Below are 20241 nucleotides of genomic sequence, written 5' to 3'. Positions count from 1 at the left end.
TATTGCTGGAACATTTCATATTGCTCCGTGAGTTTTTACTCTGGCTTAGTTGAGAGTTCAGTCATTACATAAAGCTCCTATGTACCTTAAACATTAAAAAGGAGTAGAAAGTGCAATGACCCTGGTTAGAAAAAGCATGAGAGAATATTTTAGATAAGAAGAACTGGCCACACACCTGCAGGAATGACAAGTGACATTCTAAACTCTGCTCAAGAGAAGTAAACTGAAAACCAGGGAAGAGACCACCACCTCAGCTCAACGAGTAGATGGGGAGGGAGCTGACATCTGTGACATGAAAATAAGTGAGAGGGTGGAGAGCCAGGGCTCTGACATATGACATGCTCTCTACTTCTTGACTGAGGGTTGGCATGGTTTGACTTTGGCTTTGTTAATATTGTTGAACTTAGGTGTGTGTGTGTGGGGGGGATGAGTAGTTTTGTAACACAGCAATAATGCAAGTGCCCTTCAAGATGGAAGCTATGTGGCCAACTGTGGGTTTGGATCCTTGGAATGTTTTGAGGATCTGTTGGACCTCAGAATCCTGAGGGGCTGAATGACTGAAGAAAGAGGATCACTGTCTTATAGGGGAAGCTCTATGACATTATTTTAATCAACAAATAGTTGATTTTTCTAATTCTTTCTTAGATGGCCACTACAACCATCTAGAAATCTTGGGAGGAAATCCCCCATAACTTTGATGAAATCACATTTTGCCATCAGGGGTGTCCCAATGTCTTAAGTTTACACTGCTGTTTGTAATCAGAGACATAGATATCTCCCTATGGATGGGTGAGCTCTGTAGGAGTAGGGATCCATCTTGCTCACCATTATCCCTTAGTACCTGCCATGATGCAGAGCATATGTACGTGCCAGGTAGCTAAATTTGTCTCTGGGATATAATTTCAATGGGTATTTCTAGTCCCATCTCCCACTATTTTCCCCAATGGACTTTACACTAAAGCCAACTTGAACTGCTATTCAAATATGCCTTTTAGTTTTAATGTCATTCTCTGCCTAGAATAATAGTCTTCCTTCTTCTACCCATGCAGTCTAGCCCTATGCTGAAAACTCATCAGTCTCTAAAGCTCAACACCTCTTGTTACCATAAAACCACCGAGGCCCAATTAAAGCCTCTACTCAGTAGAGGAAATGGAACCAGAATCCAGGTCTCTCATCTTCCTCAAGCCTAGAAATGATAGAGAATCTAAGATAGAGAACTACACATTCTATTTATTTGTGAACCATTCATTCTGCCTTAAGAAGCTAGACTAGGAAGAAATACTTTTTCCACTGTTTCTTTTCTTTCTTTGCTTGTTTTTAGTTTGCTGTAGGGGGTAATGTGCTTGCTGGACAGAGAGAGAGAGAGAGAGAGAGAGAGAGAGAGAGAGAGTGAGCGAGCTCCCTAGACGGGATACCCACCCTACAATCTCTTTTCCTCCATTCTCCTCTTGGGATTTTTGTGCATGAGACTCAAACCACAAAGTTGGCAATGTGGGATCCAGCAGCTTTAACTACCATGCCAATGGTTGGCCTTCCCAAAACACTTCTAACCACTTTATTGGAGCACAGGGAGGATCCCATGGAATAATACATATAGTAAATTTTCATAAAAGTACAAAATCTTACATTAGTGAAGTATATGGTACACTTACATTCAATTCAATAAGCAAGTTTGTATTCCCTATCTCTCCTATACACAGGGCATTGTGCTACAAATATTATAGAATAGTTTTTTCTATTAAAGGATTGAGAAAGCATTATGGAAACTGATTTACCCTCACTAAATGAAAAATGATATCACCTCCTCAAAGAAGGATAAAACAGTGACAATCCTGGGCATGACTTGCTTCTTCAAATGACTTTCTATGTAATTTGGGAAAGTTCTTTGAGCAATTTGGCACTCAGATTTCCGAGATTGTTGATAAAATTTCTTCCTTAGATTACTACATTCTGTTCTGTACCTCAGCTTGCAACTTTTAACACAGCAGAGCTGTTGTTCTAAGAGGGAGATCGTCCCTTGGAAGCTGGTTGCCCATTGGGTCCTTCCAATTCTACTCCCTCCCTTACCTTTAACAGAGCGCCATTGGCTTGCACTTATCTTTTTCATTAACTTTGTCACTAGTGCTTTAATAAACTCAGAGGTCAAGCCAATAAAGCCAAGATCTTGACCAATTGTGGTCACTACAAGTACCAAAAGAAGTTTTACAAAGGATTGTCACTCAATTTTTAGTCATTCAGACAAATTTTCCTTGGGATTAATTTCATGCTACATTTCTGAATTCCCATTGCAGTTTCTTCTGAATGTAATCATGATTGTGAAGTTTATTTTCCTTGCTCCATCCTAAGAGTTGGTGACAGGCAACAAGTCTAAAACAGCTGCTCTGTTTCACTAGGGAGAAAGGCTGCATGTGTATCCTGAAAGAAACCATCTGCTAGAATCTTCTGCTGGTCCCTTCCACCACTCTTCTAAGGAAAGAAATGGTGAAGAATTTTCCAAGAAACTCAGTTAAAGACAACTGAGTATTTTGGGGATATTTGAAATAACTCATGTAAGAAGGAAAACTCTTTTTTTTTAAAGATTAATTTTATTTATTCATTCATTTATTTTAATTTGACCACACAGAGAGGGAGGGAGGGGGAGAGAGAGAGAGAGAGAGAGAGAGAGCGAGCACGCACTACCAACCAGGAACAGGACTTGAACCGTGGTCAGCCATGTGGGAGTGTCCAACACCTTAACCACCACAATTTTTAAAGATTAATTTTATTTATTCATTCATTTTAATTTGACCACACAGAGAGGGAGGGAGGGAGGGAGGGGGGGAGAGAGAGAGCACTACCAACCAGGTCCAGGACTTGAACTGTAGTCAACCATGTGAGAGTGTCCAACACCTTAACCACCGCACCACCTGCTGGTTTTATACTGCTCTCGTATGTTTCAGCTTGAAACATGCCTAGTAATTTTGCTTGCATAAAATTAGCTTGTTTATTAGAAAAATGGCACAGAGGCCTTAGAATAGACTTTAGATCACCCATTCTTCAACTCAGACACGTCCAGTTCCTGTAGAACCGTTTCCCTTAGAACCCATCTTCATTGGACAGTTTTTGCAACTATTTTTTTTTAACAATATACTTTTTATTTAACTGATCCTAAGTAGCTGGGAAGTAAAATAAAGAGAATTGCCATGATTTCAACTATGATTAATCAACACTGAAAATTTTCCTTAAAAAAATTTCAAAATTCATCTGGGATGACCTTTTTTCTTTCATCATTTCCCACAAATGTGCTTCTGTGTTCAACCAGTTTTTGTAGTTAATTAATATAAAAAGGTGAATTTGAAGGAAATGCTTCAAACCCATACAAGATATTCTGTATCGGGGCTGGCAGGTGGTATATTGTTAAAGGTGCTGGATTCCCACATGGCAGACCAAGGTTTGAGTCCTGAACCTGGTGGCTTGCTTTCTCACTTTCCCTTTCTCTATCTTTCTCTCTCTGGCAGAATTAAAAAGTAATAATAACAAATGGAATTAATTAATTAAATAAGTAATTTAAAAAAGATATTCTGTATCAAACACTAACACAAACAGTCTCTGGGTGCATTTTGTGTTCATCATCATCTTGTGTCAGGTTCTTGAAGGAGAAACAAAAGAGATAGAAAGCTAGTTCTTACCCATTATGGAGCTGACCATCTCGCTGGCCAAAGACAAATTGATCTTTATACCAATCCATCTTCAGTCATTGTCACTAATATTCAGAATATTTAGAGCCCATTCACCAAATCTTTTTTAACCTTTTGGAGCATCTAAGTGGAGATGCGCTTTCACATTTCTTCTACATTTAAAACATTGAAATTTACCTTAAAATTTGTGAAGTGGCCAAATATTAAGACACAGAACATTTCCAGTAACTCAGAAGGCTCCCTCACACTCCCTACCCATCAAAGCCCCTGCAAAGGTAACAACTTCTTTGATCTCTATCACTAGTTTTATCTTCTTTGAATTTCATATAAATGGAGTCATGCAGTATGTATTCCTTCGTATCCAACTTTGTCCACTCAACATTATATCTGAACAACTTAGCAACCTTGTTATACGCATCAGTATGTATTTCCCTTTTTATTGTTGTATAATATTCCTGTAGCAATATAGCATCGTATTTACCTAATAGATGATGGGCATTTGCATTATTTTCCGTTGTTGAGTTATTCCAAATAAAGCAGCTATGGTCAGTCTTATAAGTATCTTTTGGCAAATATAAGCCTTTTTTTTAAAGGTGGACTTGATAAATTATATATATTTTATATATATATATATATAAAATATATATAAACACACATATATACACATATATGTATATAGATACATATGTACATACACACACACACATATGGAAGAAAACGATGGTGAAGCTATGAAAACTGGTCTGGTCAGATGAACCCAGAAGTATGCAAGATCATGTCATTTCTGTTTTTGATGTTCTCAGGCCTGCCCCTTCCTCTTCTTCTGCCTCCACCACCAGCAATGGCAACTCTTTCCTGTTTTTGTCCTGAGGTTTTCCCATACTTTCTCCATGCTGTCAACCCATATCTACTCAGAAAAAATTATAATACGTCATAACTAATACTTAGTTTTATATTTTATGTTTTTCTTTCTTCATTTTTTTTTCAAGTTTTTACCATAGGACATGTATGCTCACCAGAGATAGAGAGGCAAAGTAAGAAATTATCCCCCAGAGGGGTGACCACATGTCTATCACTTCTCCACTCCCCTCTCTGGATTTTGGGCATGCATGCACATACACCCGGTATGATTTTCAAGCCACTGGATCTGGGACTCGAACTGTGCTTCACCATGCCAGAGTCTAGTACCTTAAATGCCATGCCACTTCATGGCCCAAATAGTTTTAAATAATAATGATACTTTTATCTTGATAATGCATGCATATTTATAGTAAACAAAAGGATCTCTTTTTGATTAGGAAATTTTAGGAGTCAGTAAGGTTCAGGAGATAGCTTTTAAGTGGGAAACAGATCTTTTCAGTACTAGCAAATTATAAAATAAACATCTTTCTGTTGATACAAGTTTTCAATACATTCAAAATGAGGGTTGCCTTTTAAAATTAAAATCTTTTTTTTAATGCCGATAAAGACAGATCTACCTGCAATTCTTAGGGTCCTGCTATAGTCTTAACTATAATATTTCAGCACTAATTGAAGCTATATTCTTCTTGTTGGTGCAAAATAAGGGACAGGTAAGGAAAAATGTATTTATTGTATTAGTAAAACATACTAGAGGAAATTTCTTCATTAGTTTTCAGAGCAGTGAGAGTTGTTCTATTATAAAAGAACAAACGGTGATAAATATTTGCTTCCTTCTGCTATGACCATGGCAGGCAACTTAATCTAACTCACCAAAAGAGCAGGTACAATTATTTTCAGGGACATTAGAAGACTGGTCTTTAAACAAGATTGGAAAGAAGGCAAAATAACTATTTGGTACTCTTGTGTCTTCTTCTTTCCCAACCCACTCCCCTTTCTACCTCATTGAACTTTCTCCTTAAAAAAAAAAAAGTAACTTAATGAAGATCCCACTTGCAAATAAACCTGTACTGAGATGAATTTTAACTACTCTTGCATTTATCCAACCAACTATTAATCCAAACAAGAATCCATCCATCCATTCAACTATCCAATAGTTGGCTTGGATCCCAGGTCACTATCTTACATTATTGGTCTCCATTTTATGCTTGCTTCTTTCCAAGGACTTGGGACTCACACAAGCTTCATTTTTGGCAAGGTGCCAAATTTACCTTATTGGAAGGTAATCAGTTGAATAGTATTGTTAAGTCGGCATTCTGTATCCTTTTCATTATTTTATTGCCTATTGCTATAACAGTTTTCTGCCACTGGGAAAGAAAGATATCAGAAACAAAAGACAATTTCAGATATAAAAGTCTTTTAGGATTGAACTAAAAAAACCTGTACAAAATGAAGGACGATGTTAAACAATGACATTTTTCTATCTGACTTGGAGCAGGTGAAAGATTTCTCTACAAGCTACATGGTCTTGAAAAGCCAATCCAGTGATCCTCAGAATAAAGCAAGCTTGGCAATTTCTTTTTCATGGCCTACAGATGTGTTTCTTTTGGCCAGCACAATATTTTTTAAAGTAATGAATTAGTTGCCAAATTTAAATTAGACTATTGTGTATAAATTTGAAGCCAGCTTATCTTAACAAATAAAGAGGCTGCTTAATAAGATTTTCATAATCTTTTTTCTCAGCCTTTAAAGAAGTACTTTTAGTGATTGCTATCTTCTATGTTGAAAAAAAATTTCCTGGAATGAAATAATTTCTTGTATTAAGCTTTAGTGATTTTTATTCTGTTAAGTAATTTAAATTTAATCCTTCTTTAAAATAAAAAGATATATGATGTGTATTATAACCTTATTTTTTCCCTCCATCTAGTGGTTCATCCATTTATCCTTTCATCTAGAGAAATGTCTAGATTTATATTGGCCAAATGATAATGGTAGTTGTTTCTGGATGGTAGGGTTTTAGAGACCTTTAACTTTTTTATATATATTTTTCTGACTTGTTGGAACTTTTAGTATTAACACATTTCATTTTTATGTGACAATAGTCCTTGCCATTTAAACAAATCCTTTAAAATTAAAATACCTCTTCATATCTTGAACTGAAATTTTAATGGATGTAACTAAGTAAAATCTAAATTAATGGTGAATTTCACATTTCAGATTATAAGAAAAGTTTTAAAATCTGAACTTCCCTGTTGAATAGACTCCTCCTCTGATAACAACCTTATATATTTAATTTATTTTAATAATTTAGAAAGACACACATTTCATTAATTTTGTTGGTCAATATTATCTTGACATCTGGGTCAAAATGTCAAAAATTTCCATGACTAAATTTTTACTAAGACATACTGGGACAAATATATGGTATAAAATGGCACAATAACACTCTTAAATATGTACTTAAAGATCACACGTAAACTCCCATTTTTGAAAATAGAATACTTTTCCCCAAAACAAAAATAATTTCCAAGAGAATACATAGACATAATCAACAGAATTTGAGAAACTTTCTTTTATATGCATGGTTAGGCTTACAAGACAGTAAGAAAAATTTAAAAAAATTTTCAAGGCCCAAAACAAGAGGTAGCCAAAAACCAAAGTATTAATGTAACAGTGACCCTGACCTACCTTATGGATATTTATTGATCTTGACAATCGAGAGACATGGGTTTCATGAACATTAGTACAGAAGGTCTGGGCTTGAGTTTACACAAAACTGGGGAAGAGTATAGACTGGGTATAGATCCCTGCATGCCAGCTGGAACCTTCAAAAGGCTATGTCTCCAATGCAAAGGATGCTGACTAGGAACCTTAACAGTTTCAGCTTAGATACTGTCTGTGGGAGAGAAAGATCTCTGTTGAAAACTGAATAATAATAAAAGTAAAACATAACAAAACTTGTAGCATGCAGCCAAAGCAGTACTTGGAAATTTGCAGCCTTAACTACTTCTGTTGGAAAAGAAGATAGCTGAAACTTAATGTGTAAAGAGATAGAGAAGAATGAGAAGCAGATGAAAGGCAATGTTCTAGTCATTGCTTGATGAAAAGCCATGATAAGACCCTGCTAGTTCCTTGGCAAGGTATACCCCATTAGCTGCTCTTTGGTATCTCTACAAAGTAGTGCCTCAAAACAGAATCCTGAGAAATTGTAGGCCTGGGAAGGGTAAGGGCAGCCATGTATGAAGCATATTAAATCCCACTTGCATCTATCTTCCCTGCATTTCCTATGGCATAAAAGTTAAGGGGGCAACAAACCCTGCCATCTTTAAGGAATTGGAGAAACCCTATCAAAACGGGAAAAGGGAATGGAAAAAAAAAAAGATTGCTCTTTCATGAGGGAAAGCACATACTTGTCAGGTTCAGACCTATAGACTGGGGAAAGGCAGGATCACGGAGAATATTCCTCCCTTGAGACACAAAGATGCAGTGTTTGCCAAAGACAAAGACTTGGACATCAGAGAGCATGATGTCTTGCTGCCTTGGGACCAATCTAACTAGCACTGAGAATCTAGTAACAGTATTTCACAGCTGGGAGGAGCTAAAGATAAGGAAGAGAGCCCCTCACTATGGAGCAGCACTATGGTGCTTCACCTTCAGCTTTATGTCTGAAGGTGGAGCAGACATAGAGAAAACTCCTGGCATACTAGTCCCCTACATGTCATTCTTCACAAAAAATGAGTTGAAATGTATCATAGTCTCAAGAGTAAGACCTAAAACTGTAAAACATCTAGAAGAAAATTTAATAGAAAATCTTCATGATCTGGAGTTAAATATTTCTTACATATGATTCCAAAAGCATGATACATTTTTTAGAAAAGATAAATTTGCCTTCATCAATATGAGCTATTCAAAAAGTCCCTGTTAAGATAATGAAAGGCAACCCACATACTGGGGAAAAAATTCTTGCAAGTTACTTTTCCAATTAATCACTTGTATCCAGATTATATAAGAGCCCCAAAACTCAATAATAAGAAAACAACCCAATAAAAATAGGGGCAAAATGTTTGAACACTCATTTCACCAAAAAACAGTATGCAAATGACAAGCCAATGAAAGAAAGTTTGACATCATTATTCTTTAAGAAAACAACAATAAAATATTGATACACATTTATTAAAAGGGCTGAAAGCAAAACAAAATATTCTAACAATTTTCTATGCTACATTGTTCATATATTGCTTATAAAAATGCACAATGGTACAGTCATTTTAGGTTAACAGTTAACAGTTTCTTATAAAATTAAACATGTACTTATCATATGATAATTGACACCATCAACTCACTTGTAGGCATTTACACAAAATAGCTTATATTCATAAAAGAAATCTGAATGTGCCTGTTTCTAGTGATTTTATTTGTAAGACACAAAAGTTAGAAAAAAACACCAATGTCTGGGAATGATAAACTGTGATATAGCCACACAGTGGCATACTATTTAGTAACAATAAGGAATGGTCACACAACAAAATAGATGTATCTCAAATGTACTGTGCTAAGCAAAAAAAGCCATAATCAAAAGGCTGAAAACCATGTGACTATTACTTAATTGGCACTCTTACAAAGAAAAACCAGTGGATATCAAGGATGATAGATAGACAGTTTGACCATACAGACATGGAAGATTTCTGTAGGGATAGAATTTTTCTATGTCTTGCTTAGGGGCATAGTATATGACTATATATTTGTTCTAACTGACAGAACTATGCAAAACTAAATTAAATTTTACTCTGTAAATTATATCTTCATTTAAAAATGAAACAATAATAGGTAAAAAAAAATTCCTTGATAGCTCACTATTCAAAGACAACCTTGTTAACATTTTTGTCTTTATTTTCAAATGTCCTGAAATAATTTTTAAATATCTACACCTGTCACTTCCCATACACAGACAATAAGTAGGCTCAGAAAATTTTATAAATGAGTTTCTTCATATATTTTTAAAAACTGATTTAAAGTACAGAAAAACGGCCCTTTCTTCAGCTCATCTTATAGCCTTGATACAAAACCAAGATGCTGAGCCTTTATGGGAAGGGTCTGGATTTGTGTCCTATGGTCTGTGCATGCCAGGTGTGCATGCATGTGCCGTGATTTTGGCAGGCTAGGGTTCGGGGGAGGGTCACAGTATGATGGGAGTGCCTTTCTCTTTTTCTGAACAAAGAAAAATACTTATTTTTTTTTTTTAAAACACCTCTAACCATGTGCGAAGCACTGCGGTTAACATTTCTACATACATCCTATAATTTTTCACAGTTATCTTACCAAATAAATACTATTATTATTTAAGTAGAAAAGAATGGGAAAGACAGAATTCATTCATTCATCTGTTTCTTCTGTAAAGTCACTTATGTTCCTTGAAATCTCTTAAATAGAATCTAGTGATCGACATCAGCAAGATGGTAGAATGTAAGTTTTCATTCCTCACCCTACTCTCACAAAACACCAGCTCTGACAATCACCACAGAGGAGTGTACACGTTATCAGAATGAAGGATTAAAATCATATCATCTTACTAGACATAGGAACATTTACAAAATTTAATATCCCTTCATGATAGAAACTCTTAACAAATTAAAGAAGGAATGTACCTTAGTATATAATGAAGGCCAGAAATAACAAAAGAGTTTAGTAGAATGGAACAGAAAGCCAATAAATAAATCTATATATTTATAGTCAATGAATCTTCAACACATTACCAAAAATATTAAGTAGTGAAAAGTTAGTCTGTACTAAATAGTGCTGGGAAAACTGGGCATCCACATCCAGAAAAATAATATTGGGTCTTTATCTCACATCATGTAAAAAAATCTACTCTAAATGGATTAAACATGAAAGTCTTAAAGTGTAAAACAGGAAAAATGCTTGATATTGGCCTGGGCAATAATTTTTGATATGTCCTCAAAAGCACAGCCAACAAAAGTGAAAAGAGGCAAGTAGAATTGCATCAAACTAAAAAGTTTTACATAGCAAAGAAAACTTATAGAATGGGAGAAAAAAATTGGAAACCATAAATCTGATAAAGGGTAAATATTCAAAATATAAAAGGAACTCAAACAACTCAATAACAAGGAAAAAAAAATAGCCTGATTTAAGAAAATTGGGAAATGGGCTCTTCTTTTGGCCCAACATCCAGTGAAAGGCCAGAATACATGTGCATCTGAGGTGGGCCTGGACCTACCCCTTTACCCGGAAAAAGCCTCTGCCCAAACCTCTCCTTTTGGCCCAACACCCAGCAAAAAGCCAGAAGGTAGGAAGAAACGTGTAACCCATCAGATGACCAGAAATCACCACCGCAGAGGTACAAGATATATGGGAAATCAAGAAAATATCTCTGCCCCAAGGAGAAAGAACAGCCCTTCATCATCCACAGACAGTAAAATGGAAATGTCAGATAAAGAATTTAGGATATTCATAGTGACGAAGCTAACAAAAATGCAAGAGAAGAGAGACAATGAACTCCAGAAAATGTGGGAGAAAAGAGACAAGTTCTAGGAGGAGAGGAAGTTCTTCCACAATCTGAAAGAGGAAATACACACCATAAAAAAAGAATGAAATGGAACTGTTAGAGATGAAGGCTGTAATATAGGAAATCAAAACCTCCCTTGGAAGTACTGAAAACAGATTGGATCATGCATAAGATAGAATCTCAGATGTAGAAGATAGAACCTCTGACCTAGAAAAATTCACCAAAAAGACTGGGAAAATAATTTAAAAAAATGAGAATAATATACGATTAATACTAGATACCATTAGATACCCAAATATCCAGATAATTGGTAGCCCAGAAGGTGAAGAAACTAATTAGGGCATTGATAATCCATTCTGTGAAATGCTGGAAGAAAACTTTCCAAACCTAGAGAGACATTCAAATATCCAGACTCAAGAAATACAAAGGATCCTGCATAGAATCAACCCAAGGCACATCATAGCCAGATTGACCAAACCACAGATAGAGATAAGATACTAAAATTGGCAAGAGAAAAATGTCAAGTTACCTTCAAAGGATTTCCCATCAGGCTAACGTGGGACCTCTTGTTGGAAACAATGCAAGTGAGATAAGAATGGGAAAATATATTCAAAGTGTTAAGTTGAAAACAATTTTAACCAAAAATACTGTATCTGGCAAGATTATCCTTCATGTGGAAAGAAAAGATAAAAACATTCTCAGATTAACAAAACCTGAGAAAATTTACCAACACCAGACCAGCTCTTCAAGAAATTCTGAAGGGAGTTCTATACCAGGAAAACTAAATACAGATAGCAAATAAGAGGAAACAAAAGGCTAACTTAATGGTAGGGACAAGTTCTGAAATATCAATAATAATGTTGAATGTTAACAGAAAGCTAATAACACTGCAAATTCAACCAAAGAGAGATTACAGGAGACTGAACTGGTGAAATAGAATTCTATGGCTTTTTTCTAAAACATTACTGATTTCTTCTATGCTTTGTCTTCCAGATTTAAGGATTTTTGTTTTCTTTTGGGTTGTTGGGTTCAGGAATTTGTTAAGAAAAAAAAAAGAATTTTTAAATTGAAACATAAACTTTTCCCCCTTCCTCGCCTCTTTGCAATTGAAAAATATTTGTGAGCATTCTTATTTTGTGGCAGAATGGTTATTTGCATAAGTTCAATAATTCGATAATTATCTGTTGCCTTGATTCTGAAATTGAATTCTTACGGGGCTTTTTGCAAATAATAGGCCAAATTGAGATTAACTTATTATTATTTTTTTTCTTTGGCAAATAAGTTAGTTTATACCTCTATAAAAGGGGAAATAGAGAGAGGGAGAAAAAAATGTTTCACAAGAAAAATTACAGTGCATTTGTCACTAGATTCTAGCTTTGTCCATACCTTAAGATCTTTTTGAATCAATAAAATGTGAAAAAAAAAATAGGGAAAGCTTAGTATGAAAGGGAGGGAGGGGAAAGGGGAAGGAAAAAAATGGGAAAAAGTATGCTTAATTGACAAAAAAAGACAAAGTTTTTGCTGATGATAATGTATATAGTAATATCCTTGTCTTGACTGACATGCATGGTATTGGTGTTGGAAAAAGAAAAGTGTACTGTAAAGACATGATAAAATGTAAATTAAAATGAGTAAATAATATATTTTAAAAAATAGAGAAATGGGACTGGCAGGTAGTGTGGTGGTTAACATGCTGGACTTCCACATAGCCTACCACAGTTCGAGTCCCAGCCCTGGCAGCCTTCTTTCTTACATTTCCTGTCTTTCTTTCCTGTAAGTGCATGTGCCCTAAAGCAAATAAAAATAAATAAATAAATAAAAATAATAAAGAAAATAGGGAAAGGATTGAAAAAGACATTTCTCCAAAGACAACATACAAATGGTAAGCACCTGTATAAAAAAGTGTTCAATGTCACTAATCATCATGGAAATGTAAATAACCACAAGACACCACTTCACACCTGTTCGGACAGCAATTATCAAAAAGACAAAAAATGGCAAGTGATGCTGAGCACGTGAAGGGGAACCCTTTCTCACACTGTTGGTGGGAATGTGAATTAGTATGAGCAGCCATGATGGGAATTTAAATTAGTACAAGCAGCCATTATGAAAGATAGTATGGTAGCTCCTAAGAAATATGAAGAATGACACTGCAACTTGATCTAACAATCCTACTTCTGAGTATGTATCCAAAGGAGTTGAAATTAGGATCTTAAAGCGAGATCTGTGCTCTCATGTGCATTGCAGCCTTATCCCCAGTAGGCAAGATATGGAAACAACTTACGTGTATCAACAGATTAATGAATAAAGAAAATGTGATACATACATGTAGTAAATATTACTCAGCCTTATAAAATAAAGAAATATTGCCATTTGCACGACATGGATGAACTGGGGGACATTATGCCAAGTGAAATAAGCCAGACACAAAAGAGGAATACTGTATAATCTCACTTATGTATAAGTGAAATCCAAAAATTAAAAACCGTAAAAGCAGAGAGCAAATGGTGATTGCTAGAATGAAGAATGGAGGAAATGGGGAGATATTGGTGAAAAACCACAAAGTTTTAGTTGTGTGGAATGAATATTTTCCAGAGATCTAATGTACAGCATGGCAACTGTAGCTAATAATATTATTGTATACTTGAAATTTGCAAATATTTTCTGCTTCTGTGCTACCACCTTATTAATCCATGAATCTGTGGACACATGCACCCATATCCTCACATGTACATACCAATGTATGAACACTGTTAGAAAACAAAATCAGCATTACTACCCGGAGATTTTGGAAACACGCAGTTTATATATGCAATGGGTATATAAAATGAGCCGGAATTAAAAAAAAAAAGAATGCCAGAAGGCTCATGTGCTTGCCTCAGAAAGACAGAAAGACAAAGAGGGAGAGGGAGAAAGCCTACTGGGGCATGATCACACCACAATTCCTTCTTCGTTTTTTCCATCTTTTTGGGATTTGGGGCATACCTCATACATACATTTGTGTTATTAAGCTGCTGGATCCAGAACTTGGACCACGTGGTCAGACATGTGGGATATGACTCCTTCAACCACTAGGCTGTGGGGCTAGCTCCACAATTTTTAAAATTAAAATTTATTTTCAATTAATTTTAGATTCACACAGATATGTAAGAAATAATACAGAGGGTCAGCTGGTGGTATGGTGGTTAAGGCGGCTGGATCCCACATGGTCTGCTGTGTGTGGTTTGCAAAACATCTGGGTGCTTGCACATGTGTGTCCAAAATCCCAAGAGGAGAAGAGAGGGGAAGAGACTACTCTATATATGCCCTATAGTAAAGTTACAAAGAACTGTTTTCAGTAAGGCCATCTGAGCCTGGAGATTGCTTTTCTGGCATTTTGTAAGTTATGACTTCACTTTCCTTAATAGAGAGCTAATGAAATCATCTATTTGAGAAAATTTTGGTAGTTCACACTTTCTGAGAAATTAATCTCTTTCATTTAAGTTGTCAAACTGATGCGTACAGAGTTGTCACGTTGTTCACAGAATTCCCTTATCCTTTTGACATTTACAGAGTCTTTAGTGATATTCCTTTTTGATCTGACATTTATAATTTATGTCTTCTCTCTTTTTCCTTGGTCAGTTTTGGTAAATGTTAATTTTATTGATCTTTTCCAACAGCTAGGTTTTTTTTTTTTTTTTTTGCTATAGGGTACATGAGCTCATGGTGAGTAGGGGAGAGGGAGAAACATCACTCCTCAGGATGATGGCCAAGCACAATCCCTTCTTTTCCATTCTCTTCTTGGGATTTGGAGCATGCACATACATGTATCCTGCTTGATTTTCAAGCCTCCAGGTCTGAGACCATGCAATCAGCTATGTAGGATTCAGCCTCTTTAGCCTCTATGCCCCGAAGAGCAAGTTCTTAATACCATTGATTATCTCTTAAATTTCAGTGATTTCTGCCCTTATTTTTCATATTGACCCCCTTTTCTTGTTTGCGTTTATTTTGCTCTTCTTTTCTAAAGATTTCTTTAAATAGGAGATTTAGATTAAAAAAATTTTTTTGAGATAGTTCCATTTTGAGAATGTATTTAATATGAGAAATTTCTCTTACCACGGTGTTAACTGTGTCATATAAATTTCAATATGTTCCATTTTCATTTTTGTTCAGTTCAACGTATTTTCAAGGTTTCCACTGAAATTTCCTTGACTCATGAATTATTTAGAAATGTGTCGTTTCAAAGTACAAACAAAAAACAACAACAAAAAACCAAAGTACCTAGACTTTTCCCTGTTATCTGTTATCTTTGACTCCAGTGTTGTCAGAGACCATATGTATGGTTTAATTGTTTTAAAGATTCGATGTATACTTTATAGCTTAAAGTAAGATTTACCATAATGTATGTTCTACGGGCACTTGAAAAGAGTGTATACTATGCTCTTGTTGGATAGTGTTCTACAACAGGTATTAAAAAAGTCCCTGAAAAAATATGTATGATAGAAAAGTCATCCATGAGTTTCAAAATTTTTTAGTACAAAATAAACTCATACTTTTATTTCATTTTTCCATAAACTAAGTTCCCATCTATAAATGTCAATTAAATTCTGTTGGTTGATAATCTTGTTGAGTTCTATATGCTTGCTGAATTTGGTCTAGATGCTCTATCAGTTGTTGAAAGAGGGATGTTGAAATTTCCAAGTATAACTGTGGATCTGTTTCTTTTAGTTCTTTCAGATTTTGCTCCACATATTTTGTAGCTTTTTTGTGTATTCACACTTACTCTTCTTGGTGAGTTGGGTTTTTACTTGACAGTAACTTCCATACTGTGAAGTCTCCTTTATCTGATATTTATATGGAACTCTTATTTTCTTTTGATTAATGTTTACATGGCATATTTTTTTCTATCATTTTACTTTTAGCCAACATGTATCACTATATTTCATGTGAGTTTCTTGTGAATTGCATATAACTAGTTCATGTTTTTAAAATTTACTTTAGTGGGTATATATATAGCTCATGTATATTTAATGTGATTATTGGATGTGTTAGGGCTTAAGTCTGCTGTTTTGTTTTGTGTTTGCTCTTCTGTTATTGTTACTCTTTTTGTTCCTGCCTTCCTGTGAGTTTTTGAACTTATAAAGAATACCGTACAGTATTTGTGAATGTATGTATTTCTTTTTAGACTTTCTTTTGGTGTGGTTACTGTAGATAAGTACATCATACACACATAACTTTGATGTTGACCAGTTTGGTAAAGAAGCCTTACTTCTCTTTATGTCCTTTTACCGTCTCCTATTTATAACATAATTTTATTTATTTTTGGAGAAGTTTTTGCTATAGGGCACGTGCGCTCGCCAGAAAGACAGAGAGAGACAGAGAGACACAGAGAGACAGAAAGCGAGAAATCACCCCCCCCCCCAGGGGGGATGGCCACCCCGCAATCCCCTCTCCTCCATTCTCTTCTTGGGATCTTGGGCATGCACGCCCACGCGCCTGGCGTGAGTTTAAGCCTCTGGGTCCGGGACTTGAAACGCGGTCTACTACATGGGAATCCAGCGACACAGCCATTACGCTAACTGCTGGTCCCAACATAATTTTATCTTAAATGCTTCCTTTAAATACACTGAGAGCTGCATCAGGCAGTGTTATATTTTTTTAATTTAACTACCAAACATAACTTGGAGTTCTCAAGGTAAGAGGCAAAGTCTTGTATTTATTTCCATATTTGCTCACTGTAATTTTTCGTTTTTGGTGTTCCAAGTTTACTTTTTAATAATTTTCTTTGTATTTAGATAACTTCCTTTAACCATTTGTTTTAAAGGGTAGATCAGCTAATGACAGACTCTCTTAGTTTTACTTTGTTTGAGAATGTCTTGATTTTGTCATTCCTGAAGGACATTTTCAGTGGATATAGAATTCTTTTTTAAAAAAATATTTATTTTATTTATTATTTTTAAGTATGCTATAGAGCATGTGTGCACACCAGAGAGAGAGAGACAGAGATAGGAGACACACACACACACAGAGAAAGTGAGAAAACAAGCCATCAGGATTGGGACTTGAACTGCTGTGGGACATGTGGGAGTCCAACACCTTAACCAACATGCCATTTGCTGGTTTGGGTACAGAATTCTGGGTTGACAGTTCTTTTCTTTTGGCACTTAAAAAATCTTGCACCATTCTTTTCTGGCTTCTATGGTTTCTGATGAGATTTCTGCGGTTATTGTAGTGGTTTTCTTCCTCTCAGTGATTTGTCATTTCTCTGTGACTAATTTCAAGATTTTTTTCTTTGAGTTTTTGAATTTCCTAAAGTTGGTGTGGATTTCTTTGTGTTTATCTTAAGAGTTACTCAACTTCTTAAATTGGTAAGTTTCATGTCTTTAGTCACATTAGGGAAAATTTTCAGCCCAGCCTTCTTTCTCCTCTCATTCAAGTACTTTTTCAGCTCAACCTTTCTCCTCTCATTCTGGAACTCCAGTCACACAATGTTAGAGCTTTTATTATAGTTCCACAGGTCTCTGAAGCTATGCTAACTTTCTTAAAATATTTTTCTATTATTCAGGTTGAATGGTTTCTATTGTTCTTTCAGATACCTGATTTCCTTTCTCTGTTGATTACACTCTGCTTTTGACTCCATCCACTGAGTTTTTAAAGTTTTAGTAACTGGATTTTTTAGTTCTAACATTTTCTGTTGATTCTCCGGAATATCTTTTATTTCTTTGCTGAGACTTTTTTTCCTTTTGCTGAGCCTTTTATCTCATTTATTTTGAGTATATCTGTAATTGCTCATTGAAGACTCTTATGATGACTTTAATATTTTTGTTGGATAATTCTAACCGTTTTGTTATGTCAGTATTGGCATCAATTCATTGTGTTTTCTCATTCTGTTTGTGACCTTTCTGGCTCTTGATATGGTATTTTGAAACATGGACATTTTGGGTATCATGTTATGAGACTCTGGAGCTTATTTAAATATTTATTTTAGTGGACTTCCTCTGATACCACTCCAGCAGAGGAATGGTGAGCGCTGCTTTGCTACTGCCAGGTGGGTGTAGAAACTCTGGTTCCCACTTGGCCTCCATTGACAGCTGAGAGGAGGAGCTCACTATTACTGCCCAGTGAAAGTGGAAATCCCACTCCCCTCTTAGCTCCACTGATACCTTCCTGGTTGGGAGGAGAGAAAGTGCCTTGTTACTGCTAGATAGGCAAGGAAGTCCAGACTTTCCAGGTGGTCTCTTAACATACTATGGTGTAGGGATGCTTTGGGGTTCCTTTTTACCACTGGTGGGAATGAAAAGTCCCAACTTCCCACTACACTTTCTTTGATACCATCTAGTGGGGGGTTTAAGTACTTCATTACAGCCAGGTAAGGATGGAAGTAGGGCCCCCTTCAGCCTTGCTGGCATGGGTGGGGTGGGACCAGTTTTTCCTGTGATGTTTCACTGAAGTAGAGCGATTATTGTCGAAAAGTCCCAACTTCCCACTACACTTTCTTTGATACCATCTAGTGGGGGGATTAAGTACTTCGTTACAGCCAGGTAAGGATGGAAGTAGGGCCCCCTTCAGCCTTGCTGGCATGGGTGGGGTGGGACCAGTTTTTCCTCTACTTCACTGAAGTAGAGCAATTATTGTCTGAAAGTTTTCTGTCTTCTCTGTCTGCACTCCTCCAGGTCCTCTGGCTAGAGAAAGCAGGCCTTGGTTGGTACGATTTTTGCCTGGGCTTGTGTGAGTTTCTGGATTGTTGACTTCTTCAGCACCAACTCTGTGGTGTATGAGGAAAAAAAAAATCCAGGGAACTTATCACTGGATCATTTCTCCAGTCTCAAGCTCTCTAGCCAATCTGCCTTCTTTCCATCTTTTAGAATCTTCTTACATTTACTTTATATGTAATATCCAAGGTTTTAAATTGTGTTAGTGGGAGGAATAGTTGTAAAAGTACGTCTATTTCCTGTTCCCAGAAGCAGAAGTCACTAGTCATATCTTGTAAGCACCTTTTGTTACTATTTCTTCATTAGGAGTATAGTGTGGCATGATAGTTTATAGAGGAGATTTTGGAGCCAGACTACCAAATAGCCACCACTATCCAGTTGTATGTGATTTTGATGAATAAGAAAAATCTCTCCAAGGCTTTGCTTCTTAATCTGTAAAGCTGTACTAACTTCATGGACTGTTTTATTAAGTTTTCTGAGGGCTAGAGAGTACACATACAAGTGCTTAGCATTGGCTACTGAGAACTCGAAATGTGGATAGTATGACTGGGAAGATGATGCTTTTAATTTTCTCTTTTATTTTTATTTTCCAGGGGATGTACATGCTAGCCAAAGACAGACTGACAGAGTGGAAGAAAACACCCCAGTGGGTCATAGTCATGCTGTAATTCCTTCTCCCTTTATCCACCCCAGCAGGCTTTTAGACATGTATGCATACATGCCCGGTGGGTTTCCAAGCCACCAGGGCTGGGATCCAAATCACATGATTAGCTGTGTGGGATCTGACACCTTTAACCACTAGGCCATGGAACTGTCCTGGTTTTTAATCAGTTTTAATTCATTTAAATTTAAACAGCCACACATGGTTAATGACCACTATATTGGACAGCACAGATGTATAGATACACAAAATGAGTATTACAATAATTCTCACAGGGTTGAAGCAGAATAAAACAAATATGGAAAACTGCTCTGAAGACATTTCACATATATTCTAAGGTAATATTTTTAGCTAATCTAATAACTCAGGGATGTTTTGGATACAGGCCAAGAGATTTTCCCTGCCCTCGATTACGACCTGCAAATTTTTGTTGCAGGCATAAATAGAAGAGCAAACATCAGCAAGAAATGAATGAAATGAGGGAGGGGCAGTATTAAGAAGCAAAAAAAAAAATGTGGCTAGCCTTTCTTCAAAGTGTGCACCTCTCTGTGACACGTGCTCATAGTGCTACATGGTACAGTGTCCTCCTTCCACACTCTACCACCTGCGGGGCTCTGTCCTCACAGTGAGTTGGTGCTGGACTAGGCATAGGCAGTGACTTATCTCCTTCTATTTGGAGCACCACCTGATGGGATTGATTATCAAGACAGGTCCCCAGTGGGAGTGTGCTTTGACCTGAAAAACTAGTCCCTGGTGAGTCCTATCTCTGGCTCTTCTCAAAGAGGGAAATGGGGGGGGGGCGGAGGCTAGCAGGTGGCATCGAGGTTAGGG

The 20241-nt window shown here is 36.3% G+C and overlaps 1 protein-coding gene across 4 annotated transcripts in view; it reads right to left on the bottom strand.

Annotated features, from left to right (window-relative positions):
* The window catches only part of ADRA1A (adrenoceptor alpha 1A), a 104167-nt gene that overhangs the window by 41004 nt on the left and 42922 nt on the right, over positions 1-20241 (bottom strand). The window lies entirely within an intron of this gene.

The sequence above is a fragment of the Tupaia chinensis genome, unplaced genomic scaffold, assembly GCF_000334495.1.
Source record: "Tupaia chinensis unplaced genomic scaffold, TupChi_1.0 Scaffold000366_1, whole genome shotgun sequence".
NCBI classification, from domain to species: Eukaryota; Metazoa; Chordata; class Mammalia; order Scandentia; family Tupaiidae; genus Tupaia; species Tupaia belangeri.
Note: the sequence above shows the minus strand (reverse complement) of the source record. Positions and strands in the feature narration are given on the sequence as shown.